The following is a 14,487-nucleotide window of genomic DNA, read 5'->3' as shown; positions in this document are numbered from 1 at the left end:
AATAGACCTAGAAAATTCCAACTGCACGAGTTTGCTTAATCTATTTATATCTATATTTTTGTATACATCGCTGTATATGGTCATCGGATGACTTTCGAGGTCATATCGATAGTTAATAAGATGGCATATAGACTAAAATACACATGAAACGAAGCTACGTATTTTCATGCCCGTGTCCTATTAATTGCTTGTTTTAGACTTTTAATAGTTTGGATAAATGTTTTACATTGTTATAAATCAATATGAGAATTTGATTAAAATCGGCGAACATGAATTTGACAGCTAGTGCCCCTTTAACGTCTCATTTGTTTGACAGTTGCTTATAATGAGTACTGTAATATTGCCAAATACCATGTGAGCAAAACTAACATATATTTGTACAGTGGGAAACGTGATAATAATTGTTATCGGTCGTCCAACTGTCTATATCAATCTACTCAGCTCTTAATAAAACTCCATATCACGGCTTTGTGACGTCAAATACGTTGACCTGGCCTTAATAACTTTGAACTGGACATATCAGCGACGTCATAATGCTTGAACCGACGTTGATAAGTTTGACCCGAACTTATCAAGTCAACTTCCGGTTGCTGGTGAAACTAAGACAATACTTCCAAAAGACGCAAATACAGCCCGATAAATCGATTATCAGGTTATCGGCATATTAATATTGTAAAATATCAGCTGCTCGACATAATATGAAGGCTTTTTGATCTCGTTCGCTGCGCTTACTCGACAAAAAGCTTCATATTATGTCTCGCAGCTGATATTTTACGATATCAACATGCAGACAACCTGATAATCGGTACTGATCCGGAAATCATAGATAAAGAACATAACTAAATCGAATAATCCTAATAAACATGCACTTATATCTTACAAAGGCACTAACAATAATGATTTTAGTATTTGAAAGTTAAAATGGCATAATCGTTTACATGTACTGCAAAGTATGCCTTTACGATTGAACCGACATTACCTGAATTCATTACAAGTAAAGTGCAATTCCAATACATGTAGTTTATAGATTTTATACTTTTAAAAACATCCTATAATTCAATGAGATTTCGACGAAATGACATAGACTCTTTTTCCTAACATGACGCCTCTTCTCTTATTTTATAACCCGGAAATGTCTAACATGAACATCAAACAGCTTGACGAGATTATAAAACAGAATTAATAAATAAGAATATAAATTAATGTATGTAGTTTAAGCAATAAGTTTAACGAACTCTTAAGAAAAGTTCAATATGGAAAGCCCTTTATCAAATGTCAAAATCAAAAGTTCAACACACATCAAACCAATTAAGAGGCAATGCCAGAGAAAACCAGGCAGAACTTGGAAATTTTGTTCAACAGCCTTTTTGAGATAAATGTGTTTTTGTAATGTATCCACCTTGTTTTGTTGGGAAATGACATTTTAAAAAGTCATATTGGGTTATTACTATACTATATATAAAAATATTAATTTTCGCGAACCATTTAGGTCACGGAAATTCCAAAATATGGCATCAGTAAGGAGAGTTGTACAAACAATGTAAATACACAGAACCCCATCCAAACTTGCTTTAGCTAATAGTATTCATCTTTTCTATTTTACATGTACTAACAACATTCCATTTTTCTACAATTTCGATTGAAAAATTCCAAAATCTGAGTTCTAATAGGTCGAATGCCCCAAATAAACGTTGTCTGATTGGTTGAAGTACTGTGGCGTCGATGATAAGCATAGAAAGCCTCGATGTAAGCACACGCTTCACAGGAATAAGGAGAGTTTTACAAATAATGTGAATACACAGATCCTCCATCCTATTTATGTTTTGCTGAAAATGTTGCAGTGTTCATCATTTCTGTTTTGATTCTGCTAACAACATTCCATTTTTTCTATAATTCCGATTTAAAGATGTGGAAACCCGTAATAAAAATAGATGGCCTCAATGAGTTAAAGCAACGCAAAAAATTCCGTTAATGCGACCCTGAGTTCAACCGGGGTTATATAAACCGATTCACAAATAAAGATGGTAAAGATCTCCTTGCGCTCAAATGTAATTCTTAGTGAAGTATACGGGTAAATTCGTTTACGGAAATTTATACACACTTTATCATTAATATATTACCAGGCTTTTGCATATTCACGTTTTTGTATGCTCAACTTTAGTCAAATTCAATTCTATACATTTTTTTTTTTACGTAAAGCAAAAAGAGTAAGAATATTATTTCGCGCCAATTTAACCACCATCATTCAACATCATCAAAATTATTTACCGTTATCTTTGTGAAATTTCAGTTATATAGTTTATTAATTAGAGAAATTTTGGTAAGTTTTACTTATTAATGTTAAGGTTCTCCTGATGTGCTTCTCTAGACCATTTTGACGGTCAGTTTTATCCAATTTATCTCAAATTATTATCCCCGATGACAGAAATGTCAACCCGACCTGTTCGTGTCAAAAGTGAAAATCGCATCTATTTGATGAACTAATTTCTTCATAAACTGTACATGCATTATTTCTGTATTATTTGATAACCAATCACATTCACGTTGCATGTTTGCATGATAATGGGTTATGTATTAGTGGATTGTAAGGGCGATGCAACATGTGAGGTCTGCGCGATCACGTGACATTATTATTTGTAAACAAACATGCTCCCCGTGTAACACGTGTGAATTATCCTTTCAAAGTGTTATGAATCTTTCAATCACTATTTTATGATATATTTTTCTGTTTGTTTTTAGGTTTGCATATCAGTAGTCAAAGTGAATTAGACATAGTTCTGAGAAGTGTGGTTTTTTTTTAGAATTAGAAGGTAAGTCTACATAACTTCACAAGTCATTATTTAACTGAAGTTTAAAAGATGACTCAACTTTCCCTCTAATTCTCCCTCTATTTTTGAAACCTCCATACCAAATTAAACGGCATTTGCTCCCCTTGAACACTATTTGGCCCCTTCCCTGTCATTTCCCTTTAAATTTGCTCAAAAGTCATACTTTTAGTCCATTTACAGTAACGGCTGATTTGTGATTTTACCATCTTAAGTTAACTGCAATTTTCATATACACCTTATTGCTATTTGTCTGCCATTACTGGATATCACACAGGTTCCCGTAAAATTTTGACGTCATAAAACAAAATATCTGACGCCACAATGGAAAAGTGATTGTTGTGTAACCGGAGAGCATGTATCTACTCTACAAATTCATATCATCACCACCGGGATTCAAACCTCGGTCATCTGCGTGACAGTCAGTGCGTTAACCCACTGAGCCAAAGAATCGATTCTCTAGCTCAGTTGATTAAGACTGGCTTTATATGTTCTACCTGTACTGAGGGGAAGCAACCCCGCTACAGTTGTATGCTTCAAACATTCAAGCGGCCGGGTCAGCCGGGATTAGCGATAAGGTGTATTGAACACATTTGACCATTCAGTATGAGTTCCCATGTATTTTTGTCTTATATGAAGGAGGTTTTAGGTCATGTTTTCCTAAACACCTTATTGCTATTTGTCTGTCTGGATTGTTAAAACCACAAAATCAAATATCGATAAATATGCAAGTTTTCAACAATCCAGGAGAACTGACATCCACGAAAAATATAGGAATCCACAGTAAGATAACTCCTCTTTAGGTTTTGATAAATTTTGGATATGACATTAGGAAGTTATATAACTTTATTCTTTGAATATGTTTCAAGCATTTTTATCAGGAATTTTATAATTTATTAGGTCCGAGACCAAACAAAGTGTTGACAATGGGTTACTTGCCATTAATTTTTATACCACTTCCAAATTTATTTCTCCATGTTTAATGCCTCAAATTGCAAGTAGGGGGCGGGGGGGGGGGGGGGGGGGGGGGGGGGGTCAAATTACACTAAAAAAAATTGAGTCCAGAATTATAAAGGAAAGTAGTGATTTGGTCCAGCTGAAAAAGGTTTAAAATTAGCACTTCAGAAGCTGTCAAAAGATTTCAAGACGCCCTAAACATAAAATTGTTCATAGTTTGAGTTTGAGCCGATGAAGTTTTCTATAATTTTGATATAATTTTTCCCAAGAGTAGTACAACACACTGTAAAAGTTTTTTTGAAAAAGCGCAGGTCGGATTTTTTTTATTTTCATTTATGTTCTAAAAGAAATGCACTACGAAATAATTGTGGTCTCGGACCTTATGTCTTAAAATTCGGGTTTTATCCATTCTAATAGGTGGATTTTCAAGTTAATGAAAAAAATGCTTTGTTCACTAATTCAGCAATGCTTTAACTGTTGTGAATGTGAGATCCCTTCGGCTATTATTAGAATCTAGATTTACATCATTCATTTTCAATGTAAGAGTTCTCCTTTCATTCAAAAGGTAGATTGCCATGTTTGCTGGTCACTTGACTAGAAACTGCATTCAGTGATATTGTTTGTCTCAATTTACACCTGAATTTCAGATTTTTCCTAATTACCAATCACTAAAATAAATGTCATTTAATACGTAATAAATACATGTAGTATTGTATGTAACTATCATATTCATGTTTTTATTTGACATTTTCAAAGTACTATTGAGATCCAGGATTCTGACTTGAATAAACAGTGTTTGTAACACACATGGTTTTATCTGTTTCTTTCCCTTCCCTTAAAAGTATCTTTCAGTTTGAAACTACCTGAGAATCATACTGAGTTCACACCTAATTTGAATTAGTTTAATTCACATTTGAAATGGTTTACATTAACAAACACATATAGTTCAAATGCGAATCGAATGCAAGTGAATTGTTTGTCTATCTATGGTCAACATGTTGGGGTATGACGATAAACCACTTTTACTAATTTTAAGAAACATTGTTGAATTTTATTTATGGAAGCTTACTTTTCATTTATATAAATTTAAGATTAATATTTCTGAGATGTAGGTGATGGATTGTCTCTACTTATAAAGGGGGAGGATTCCCAGTTATTTAATATATTTAATTAAATTAATTAAATTGTATTCAGGCCCGTAGCTCCCTATACACCAACACGCAGTTGCGTGCACATCAATTCAGCATACAAAAAAAAATGTCAAAATAAAATTTATAGCATTCGGCATGCAAAAAAAATATGTCAAAATAAAAATTTAAAGGAAACACAAATATGTTGTTTATAATAAACAAATCATTTAAAAATTGTATATTTTTGAATATCATAATATCATATATATACAGTTGTGAAAATGAATAATCAGTCCCTTGCTTTAATGAAAATGAAAAATCTTGCTTCAATAGTGCAGAAAATGAATAATTTGTCCTCTTAGATTAAAAAAATAAATAACCTGTCAAAAACAAATCCTCCTGCCCCCCCCTCCCCCAGAATATCAAATGGGCGACCCCATAGTCTATATAGGAATTTTTTTCTGCGACAAGTGCCTCAAACCATGTATTAAGATTTTGGATAAAGGACCACAATAGGTAAAAGTCCAATTTAAAATTAAATGTTTTAAGTTCTTAGACCACATTCATTCTGTGTCGGAAACCTATTCTGTTTTGACTATATGATCACAATCCAAATTCAGAGCAGTATCAGGCTTTAATGTTGTGTCCATACTTGCCCCAACTGTTCAGGGTTCGACCTCTGCTGTAGTATCAAGCTGCGCCCTGTGGAGCATCTGGTTTATTTGAAGGGTAGATGTTCCCGACCTGTTTATTAGTGGAATTATGAATCAGGCCATTACTCTTCTCAATTTTATTAATGCATACTTTTCATGTTGGGACAGTTTCCCTCATGTTTGAAGGCTGTATGGTTGCCTATTATTGCTTTGTCATTTGAACATTTGTATATGTACTTTAAAATTTTAGTATTGCATGTTTATAATTATGTGTACGATATATCACTGATTCAGTGGCAATGGTAAATAGACACTGACAAGTCTTAGATAACATTTTATAGTTTTGAATGTTTTTTCATCAGTTGACTAAAATTAGGTTCTTATTTCCAACAGAGGGGCACTCAACCTATATCAATTTGTGCATGAAGCAAATTGATAGTTGCTAGATACTGAATGATTATACCACAAAAAAGTTTTAACCTGTGCATATATACTTAAAATATGATAAAAAAAAATCATGTCTTTTTCAGGACTTCTGATCCAACCATGTAGTATGGCATGTTATTGGGATATGGTTTTGGTCGGTGGATGTTCGTGAAGGACCTTTAGTACAAAGTATATCACTGGATTTAGCTCTTTGTCTACGTGTATTATTAAAGTACTTTGCTTTGAGCTCAGTTCATTGTTATGCAATTCATTCTTTGTGAAATAAAGATTTGACAGACAACTCTCATGTACAAGGATTTGTCAAAGAAGTATCACCTCTATGTACAATGTAAGTAATAGGGAGATAAAAGCATTCTATTTCGATTGTTCATTGACCAAATTTAAAAAAAAAGACCAAATTTACCTGACAATACTACTCCCGCTACTAGCAATATGGTGCTAGGTTGTTTTAATACATCTGTACTGCCTACTGATGACTTGGTCCTGAGTGTAAATGGTCCTTAAAGTACCCTTACAGAACTGAAATGTTTGCAGCAGATTTGCTGCAAACTTGCTGCAGGTCTGCTGCAAACAAAAAGCTTGCAGGAACCCTTAGAATAATGTTTGCAGATGGTTTGCAGCTAGCTTTTTGCTGCAAGCTTGCGGCAAGTTTGCAGAAACAAATATGTTTGCAGTAAGATTGCAGGAAAAACAAGAATATAAGGGATGTTTGCAACTAGATTGCAGGAATCTTTGACGATTTTATATGTTTGCAAGAGCATTGCAAGAAACTACATAAAACGACTGAGCATGCCTATTGGTAACTTCCTGGAAGATAAGATTTGAAATTTGAAAATGTTGGTGATGTTTGCAATGTGTCATGATATATATTAGTGTTCAGGGATTCATTATAGTTTGGCAATTAACAGATTAGTTTTTTAAGACATTATTTGTAAGTACAAATTCATCGTAGAATGTAAACTTATGAAATTCATTCCCTCCACAGATATCTGCATGAAGGCTAAAATTACATTTTCAAATATGTAACCATGCAATGTACAATACTCCCTCATATGCTTAGAGATTATAACTTGCAAAATATGTAAGTCTAGTTGAATTTTGTGACAATTTTAATTTAACTAGCTGTGTATATAGATCCGATGGATACATCTGTTGTAGGGTTGTCACTGACTCGGACGTACTTATGAATATAATTATTTTCTGTGACTGTATCTTACATTAATTTGTAGGATCCTTTACTATAGATAATTTAGCTGATCTGTAACAATTACATCTTCATGCCTTATATACATTGTATCATGTACTGTAGTACGCCGCTAGATTAAAACTGACGTGGAAAGGTAACACGTGCCCACCGAAAGCTCTTTTTTTGAGAGCCCAGGTGGTCGTGTGGTCTAGTGGGACGGCTGCAGTGCAGGCGATTTGGTGTCACGATATCACAGTAGCATGGGTTCGAATCCCGGCGAGGGAAGAACCAAAAACTTGCGAAAGCAAATTTACAGATCTAACATTGTTGGGTTGATGTTTAGACGAGTTGTATATATATATATATATATATGCGCAAAGTAAATTTCAAATAAATCTTTTTTTAACTTCAAATTCATGCATGTAATTCATTTGAGAACGTTCTTGGAATTAATCCAACTTATTTAACATGTTGAAAGGTATAAACTTATGCTATGATAATTTTTCAAATGATAATGTAATTGAATTTTTTTATGAATGGATGTAACATAACTTTTTTAAAATTTGTTGTGTAATATAGATAAAATGGTGTGTACACAACATCACATTGGTTAATTGTATAACAGATTGATCTGAATAAAAATGTTTGCTGACTGTCTGCAGCAAACACGCAGGAGAAAGATTAATTTGCATAAATATGTTTGCAGCAGGTCTGCAGCAAACACTCATTTGCATATACATGTTTGCAGCAGGTCTGCAGCAAACACGCAGGAGAAAGATTAATTTGCATAAATATGTTTGCAGCAGGTCTGTGGCAAACACTCATTTGCATATACATGTTTGCAGCAGGTCTGCAGCAAACACTCATTTGCATATAAATGTTTGCAGCAGGTCTGCAGCAAACACTCATTTGCATGGTAAATTGTTTGCAGCAGACCTGCAGCGTATTTGCAGCGTGGTTCACGGACTCTGTGTTCGCTGCAAGTTCGCAGCAAACTTGCAGCAAATGTTTGCAGGAGGCTGATTTTTTCAGTAAGGGTATGTTTAAAGGGGCACTAGCTAAGAGATGTATAAAAATCTAAAGTATGATTCGTTTTTGTTTAATCAATTATAAAACTGAAAGAGTGAAATAATAATTCGCTTTTAGCAGCCAAAATGGGTCAATTTTGTCAAATTATGTTAAATAATATTGATAATGAAGTATTCACTTGCAAGTGATTAAGTCGACCTCATTAAATCCGTATTCATGTGAACTTCAATTTAACCTGATTTCTAAAACTATATTTTATTGTACATGTTGAACATTTTTCATTCATTTGTTTATTGGATAATTTCTTAATTTGTGAATTAACATTGATATAGTAAATGTTAATTACTGCACTTTCATACCACAACACATACTGTATTGGTACATGTATCACTTATATTAGTATCCATATAACAGAAAAAAATGAAAAGAGAATAATTTTGCACAACCTTTTGAATACTATTACTTTTTAAATATTTAAACATATTAAGACTAATTAAGCTGTTGATAATATCCACTTGACATACTTGAAATTCTATCATATTACTTTTGGAGCAGTTGTGAGTCTTTGAAGCATGCTCAAAGGTTCTTTATGTGAAATCATTGTCATATTGGTCAATATTTTTCTTTGCTTCGACCAGATTTGGAGGGGATATTATCAAAGAATTGATAAAAAATCAGCACAAAGGTTCTCTTCCTAGATCATATAGCCCCAAACATCATGTCAGGCATTGTCATTACTAAAAACCAATAAATGTATTCTAATATGAGGAACATTTTAACAATTTTTTACTAATGATACTGATGATCCACCACAAAATAATATAAATACAACCATACAAATAGTAAGCAAATACATATAAAAAAAGATGTGGTATGATTGCCAATGAGACAATTCTCCACAAGAGACCAAAATGACACAGACATTAACAACTACAAGTCACCTTATGGCCATCAACAATGAGCAAAGCCAATACCCCATCATCAGCTATAAAAAGCCCCGAAATGACAATATAAAACAATTCAAACGAGAAAACCAACGGCCTTAGTTATGTACCAAAAATTATACAAAAAGCGACTATGTAACACACAAACAAACGACAACCACTGAATTACAGGCTCCTCATGTTATCAAATCTCTATATCATCTCCCAATTAGAAAAAAACACATGAAAAAATGAACCTATTATGTGTCGCTCTCCTAGCTACAAAGTGAATCAAAAATCAAAGATGTGGAACATATTCGATCATAATCATTTGGTAACTAATGTAATTACTGTCTCTTCCATGCCCATCTTGAACATAAAAACTAAATATTGAATAAACAATACTCCTAATGCTCAGGTTGGTTGTCATCGTGCAACGCCGTTAATAACACCATATAGGAAAACATACAACTCCCTTTTGTCATAAGTAACTATCAAACATCAAAACATACTATCCACACTCATCTGTGTCCACATTTGTTATGTATAAAAAAATGAATTTGATTTTTCAGTAAATTTGACTGCTTATATAGGGAAATAGGGGTATTAATTTCTCAACAAAAACAGCCTACAATATAACAATTGATATATATTCTAAAAGATGACCATGAATACAGCAGGAAATGATAATAACATCTTTGGTATCTGTTGATATGTAAATGTTCTAATGCAGTAAACTGTCAGGAAACAGCAGTTTACTTTTGTCTTTTTGGTGTTTAGACATACCAAAAGTGATGCTCTTCAATTTAAAAACCGATAAAGGTTGTAACCAGCTGGTAATGTTTTGACAGAAAAATGAACTTCTGTTGTATATTTTTATACATAATTGAACATTTTGATAAGATTAAAGAAAAGTACATAACTTTGTGGTGTTGGGAAACTTATTTCCCTCACCAGGAGATTGTTGCATACATGTACGGGTGATCACTTCTAGACAGAGGCAGTTACAATATCTGTACGGGAATGAGGATTATTTATAAGACTGAAATTATTGTATTATTTGCTGGAAATGTGGAATATGAGGAATGTAAAGCCATCCGTGAGTAGTTTTTGATGATTCAGCTGAACAAAAGCTGGAAATTATACAGTTTTCTCCCACCTTAAAACAGTACATGGTATTTCATGGACACCAAAATCAAACTATAAAGATCTAAATGCCATAATTTTGTGCATCTTGAAAACTGGAAAGGCGGATCACTTTGAAGCAGATGATAGTGATAGTGAATTCTTTGCGACAGTTATACCAGTTGGAACAGGTAATAATTTAAATTATGAAAGTTTAAAATTACTTCTCGGATAAATCATGTGGCCCGTTCAATAATTTTAATACATCCCCCTTTCCCTCATATTTTTAGTTACAATGTGAAATTATTCTCTGCAAATATATGATCTGTGCTGAAAGCAATTTTATACAATTTTATTCATCATGTTCAAACATTATTTGAATAGGATAATAATTTGAAATAAAAAAAAAATAAAACTACATGTTTCAGACTCAAAAGTTACAAAAAAAAAGAAGATTTGGTTATGATCATGATGGTTGCCAATGAGAAAATCACATGTACAACTATCCTCCATATACACAACAGACCATACATGTCTGTCACCTTATTTATTATGCTTATCATTAATATGTACATGTCAGTAAGGTATGTTCATGTGCCAAAATGAATGTACATGTAGGCAAAATGCGACAACAACTGAATACATTTGCATGTACATGTACATGTAGAATAGATAAATGTATAAAAAGATGTGGTATGAGTGTCAATGATAGATCATGATATAACTCTCCATCCAAGTCACAATTTATAAAAGTAAAGACAATCCTACAGTTATCAGGATAGTCATACATGTATGTATGTTTATGTCAGATATACATGTAAACAGTAAGCTTAATTTGTTAAAAATCAGGAACGTCAAATTTAAATTTTCTGTAATTTTGATTGCTACATATACAGTGTACCTATATATTATGACATATGAAAGACACACATATATTGAAAAGTGGTTATCATGATTACATATATATTTATTTATAAAAATAAAACTTGTATATCAAATCTTAAGATAATTAGATTCTTAATCCACTATTTAGATGGGATCTTTTGGGACCGCAATACCTTTGTTTCATAAAATTGTTGTTTATTGTCCTTCGTGTCCTTAGAAACTAAATTAGACATATGATATATACATGATACAATTGCAAGGATTTCAAACTTTTAACATTTAGTTCAAAACTGAAAAAAATATTTTAAAATTAGCACATTTTGAGATCTTGTCATTAGAATTTAGATACATTTGTACATGTACATGTGTGATCCTGAAGCCCATAACATATAAGGTTAATTTGACTCAAATATATCAAGTAAAGTTGTTTAGTAATAAGTTAATCACAATTTACATTTCTGCTTTAAAGTGTTCATTTAGATCATTTTATACATTAACCTGTCCATTTAAAAATAGAGTTAATCATACAAAAAAGTCTTGTAACTTTGAATGTTTTAATGTAGTAAGATGCTAACAGCTCATTATATATTTTCCACTGGTTCTTAAGATAAGAAAATAACTAATTTGATTTTAAATACAATTTTCCAAATTCAATTCAAAGAATAATTGATCACCTTATAATCTGTTATTTCTTTAAACAGATAAAAGATACATCAGATGACAGACTTACATATAGAGGAGCCTATAATTAAAAAAATGGATCAACTTGATGTTGAAGTTAACCTACTGCATTAATATGAACATTCATAAGTGAATACCAGTATCTCTTAAAGTACATTTTTTACATGTTTATCTTTATTTTGATAAAGTACCATATGAGATAAAGTATGTGAAATCTTAAATCCTGTAAATATACTAGACATTACATCAGTACATAATGTAAATCAGAATAAGAATGCATAACAAATGAATTGTTAAACATTTTAATATGACCAGTGTCAGCTTAATTTAAGAACAAATTAAAACACAGATGACACACACATAAAAATTAATGAGACCAAGTGTGTATTTTCCAGATATGCAAGAAGGGTTTTAATCTCTCACTACAAATGTATTTGAAGTCCTGAATGTGAAATCTTCTAAAAAATTATACTAAACTTCAAATATGTGTACTTGAATATATTTATATAATATTAAAATTCATCTTATTTAATATAATTAATTTAAAACATTTTCAAGCAAAAAACTGATGTATAAATGTATAGCTAGACTTTTCCTTTATTTGTTTTCAGGTGACTGAGCTAAAAGAAAATCACACATGAAACTGTAACCAGTTTGGGAGACTCATACAACAGAACATTTCAATACCTATTAAGTTTTTTATGTATATGTTTGACTTTTGGTAATATTTTGGAAGTTACTTTAGTAATTGAGACACCTCAATGTTGAAAATGACAATTTTGATGGAGGACAATTTTAAGAATATCAACTTAGTTGTTTGTGGATCTTTATCTTCTAAAATATTACTGGGTGTCTGAAAGAATATTTCAAATTTTTCTGAAACTATTTAGATATTTATCATGTTTCATGTGTGTATATAGGCAAATATTTATACATGTCATTTATGTTATGCAAGGGTTTATATGAATTTCTAAAAAGATGTATATATGTGTTGATAAAATAAGTTCCAAATTATTACAGAGTAACAGAAAATGGGATCAATTTATATTAAAACAGATCTGTTAAAAGGAAATGAAAAGTCAAAAATTGTATTTTTTAAAATAATTGTGTTAACATTTTTGTGCTATTTAGAAATATGTACACAAAAAAAAAAAAAACTTTAATATAAGTATCTATGTAGTATGCCCTTGCTATTCTTTGTTTTGTGAAGTACATGCATTTGAATCTTGATCAAAATTTACGGATTGAATTAATAAACAGAAGAAACTAATTGTTATGTTAACACTGTAGCTAAGTATATGTCACATTTAATCAGGCCAAGTTATCAGTCTTATTAACAAAGGAGGTTTGATATGATTGCCAATTTCAAGGCTACATGTACCTATCACAGTTCTCTTTAGGCCATAATTGAATTGAAGTTTATAGTAATAGGTACAGCCTTCAATAAAGAATTAAACCACTCTGCATAATCATATTTGATTTTGCAAAAACAAAGAGAATGCTTATTTATAGATTTTGTCACTATCAATTATATATGCGCATGTACTAATGTATTCATGTGGTGTCTGTCCTTGATTTGAAATCCCCCCCCCCCCAAAATATTTTTTTTATATAAATGGACAAGATCCTTGGTCATGATGGTCATGCCAGTTGGGAGTTCAGAATATATAAGATTGAGAAATGAGGATCTAATCATTTATTATTCGACTGCAAACAATTTTTGGGAATGTATAATCATGATAATGGTATGATGTCGTCATTGTTGTTGTCTGAAGACACATTGGTTTCTGGACAATAACTTTAGTTTAAATTAATGGATATCTATGAAATTTTGTTAAAAGGTTCAATTCCCCTAAAGGAAGGTTTGGATAAATTTGGGGATGATGGTCCTCGGAACACAACCGATTGTCTTGAGGTGCTGCACACATGTGCCAAATATCAAACGATTTTGTCAAAGGGCAAACAGATAATGCTCCCGACACAAAATTGTAAACAAAAGTCATCTTTTTTCTTTGAGGTCAAAGGTCAGCAAAAAATTGTATTATAGGTATCTGTGGCATTGACTTATGATCTAGATGCCAATTCAGTGAGAATTTTCTTGCATCTCCCAACTAAGTACTTTCATGGTGAAAATTTGTACAAAAAAGGCATACAGGAAAGGAATAGTGTACATTTTATGCTTGCTATGGCAACCAAAGGAACAAAGTGGCGACAAGACTACAACTTTTTTTCTTTATTTTTTTTCATCAAAAACTCACTAAAACATGATAAATACAATAAAGATGCAAAAGTGTATGGTATGTTGCAACTTAATCCATGTAATACCATTTTGGTTTGCCAAAGCAAAATTTTCTCAATATTACAATTTTCCTTATTTTTTGCATTTTTTTACTGAATTGTTTTAAAAAGAGTAAAAAAGATACCAAAAATTGTACCTTCATTATTTTTATGCCCCACCTACGATAGTGCCTCCGTTCGTCTGTCCGTCCGTCCGTCTGTCCCGCTTCAGGTTAAAGTTTTTGGTCACGGTAGTTTTTGATGAAGATGAAGTCCAATAAACTTGAAACTTAGTAACATGTGCCCTATGATATGTTTTTTTTTCTAATTTAAATGCCAAATTAGAGTTTTGACCCCAATTTTACGGTT

The 14,487-nt window shown here is 32.0% G+C and overlaps 1 long non-coding RNA gene across 1 annotated transcript; it reads left to right on the top strand.

The window, feature by feature from the left end:
* The first annotated feature begins 9,730 nt into the window (after positions 1–9,730).
* On the top strand, positions 9,731–12,992 carry LOC139514471 (uncharacterized). Its single transcript, XR_011662623.1, has 3 exons — positions 9,731–10,466; positions 11,862–11,970; positions 12,453–12,992. It is a non-coding gene; the product is annotated as an uncharacterized lncRNA (long non-coding RNA).
* Positions 12,993–14,487: the final 1,495 nt, after the last annotated feature.

This window comes from Mytilus edulis, chromosome 3, assembly GCF_963676685.1.
Source record: "Mytilus edulis chromosome 3, xbMytEdul2.2, whole genome shotgun sequence".
NCBI lineage: Eukaryota > Metazoa > Mollusca > Bivalvia > Mytilida > Mytilidae > Mytilus > Mytilus edulis.
Note: the sequence above shows the minus strand (reverse complement) of the source record. Positions and strands in the feature narration are given on the sequence as shown.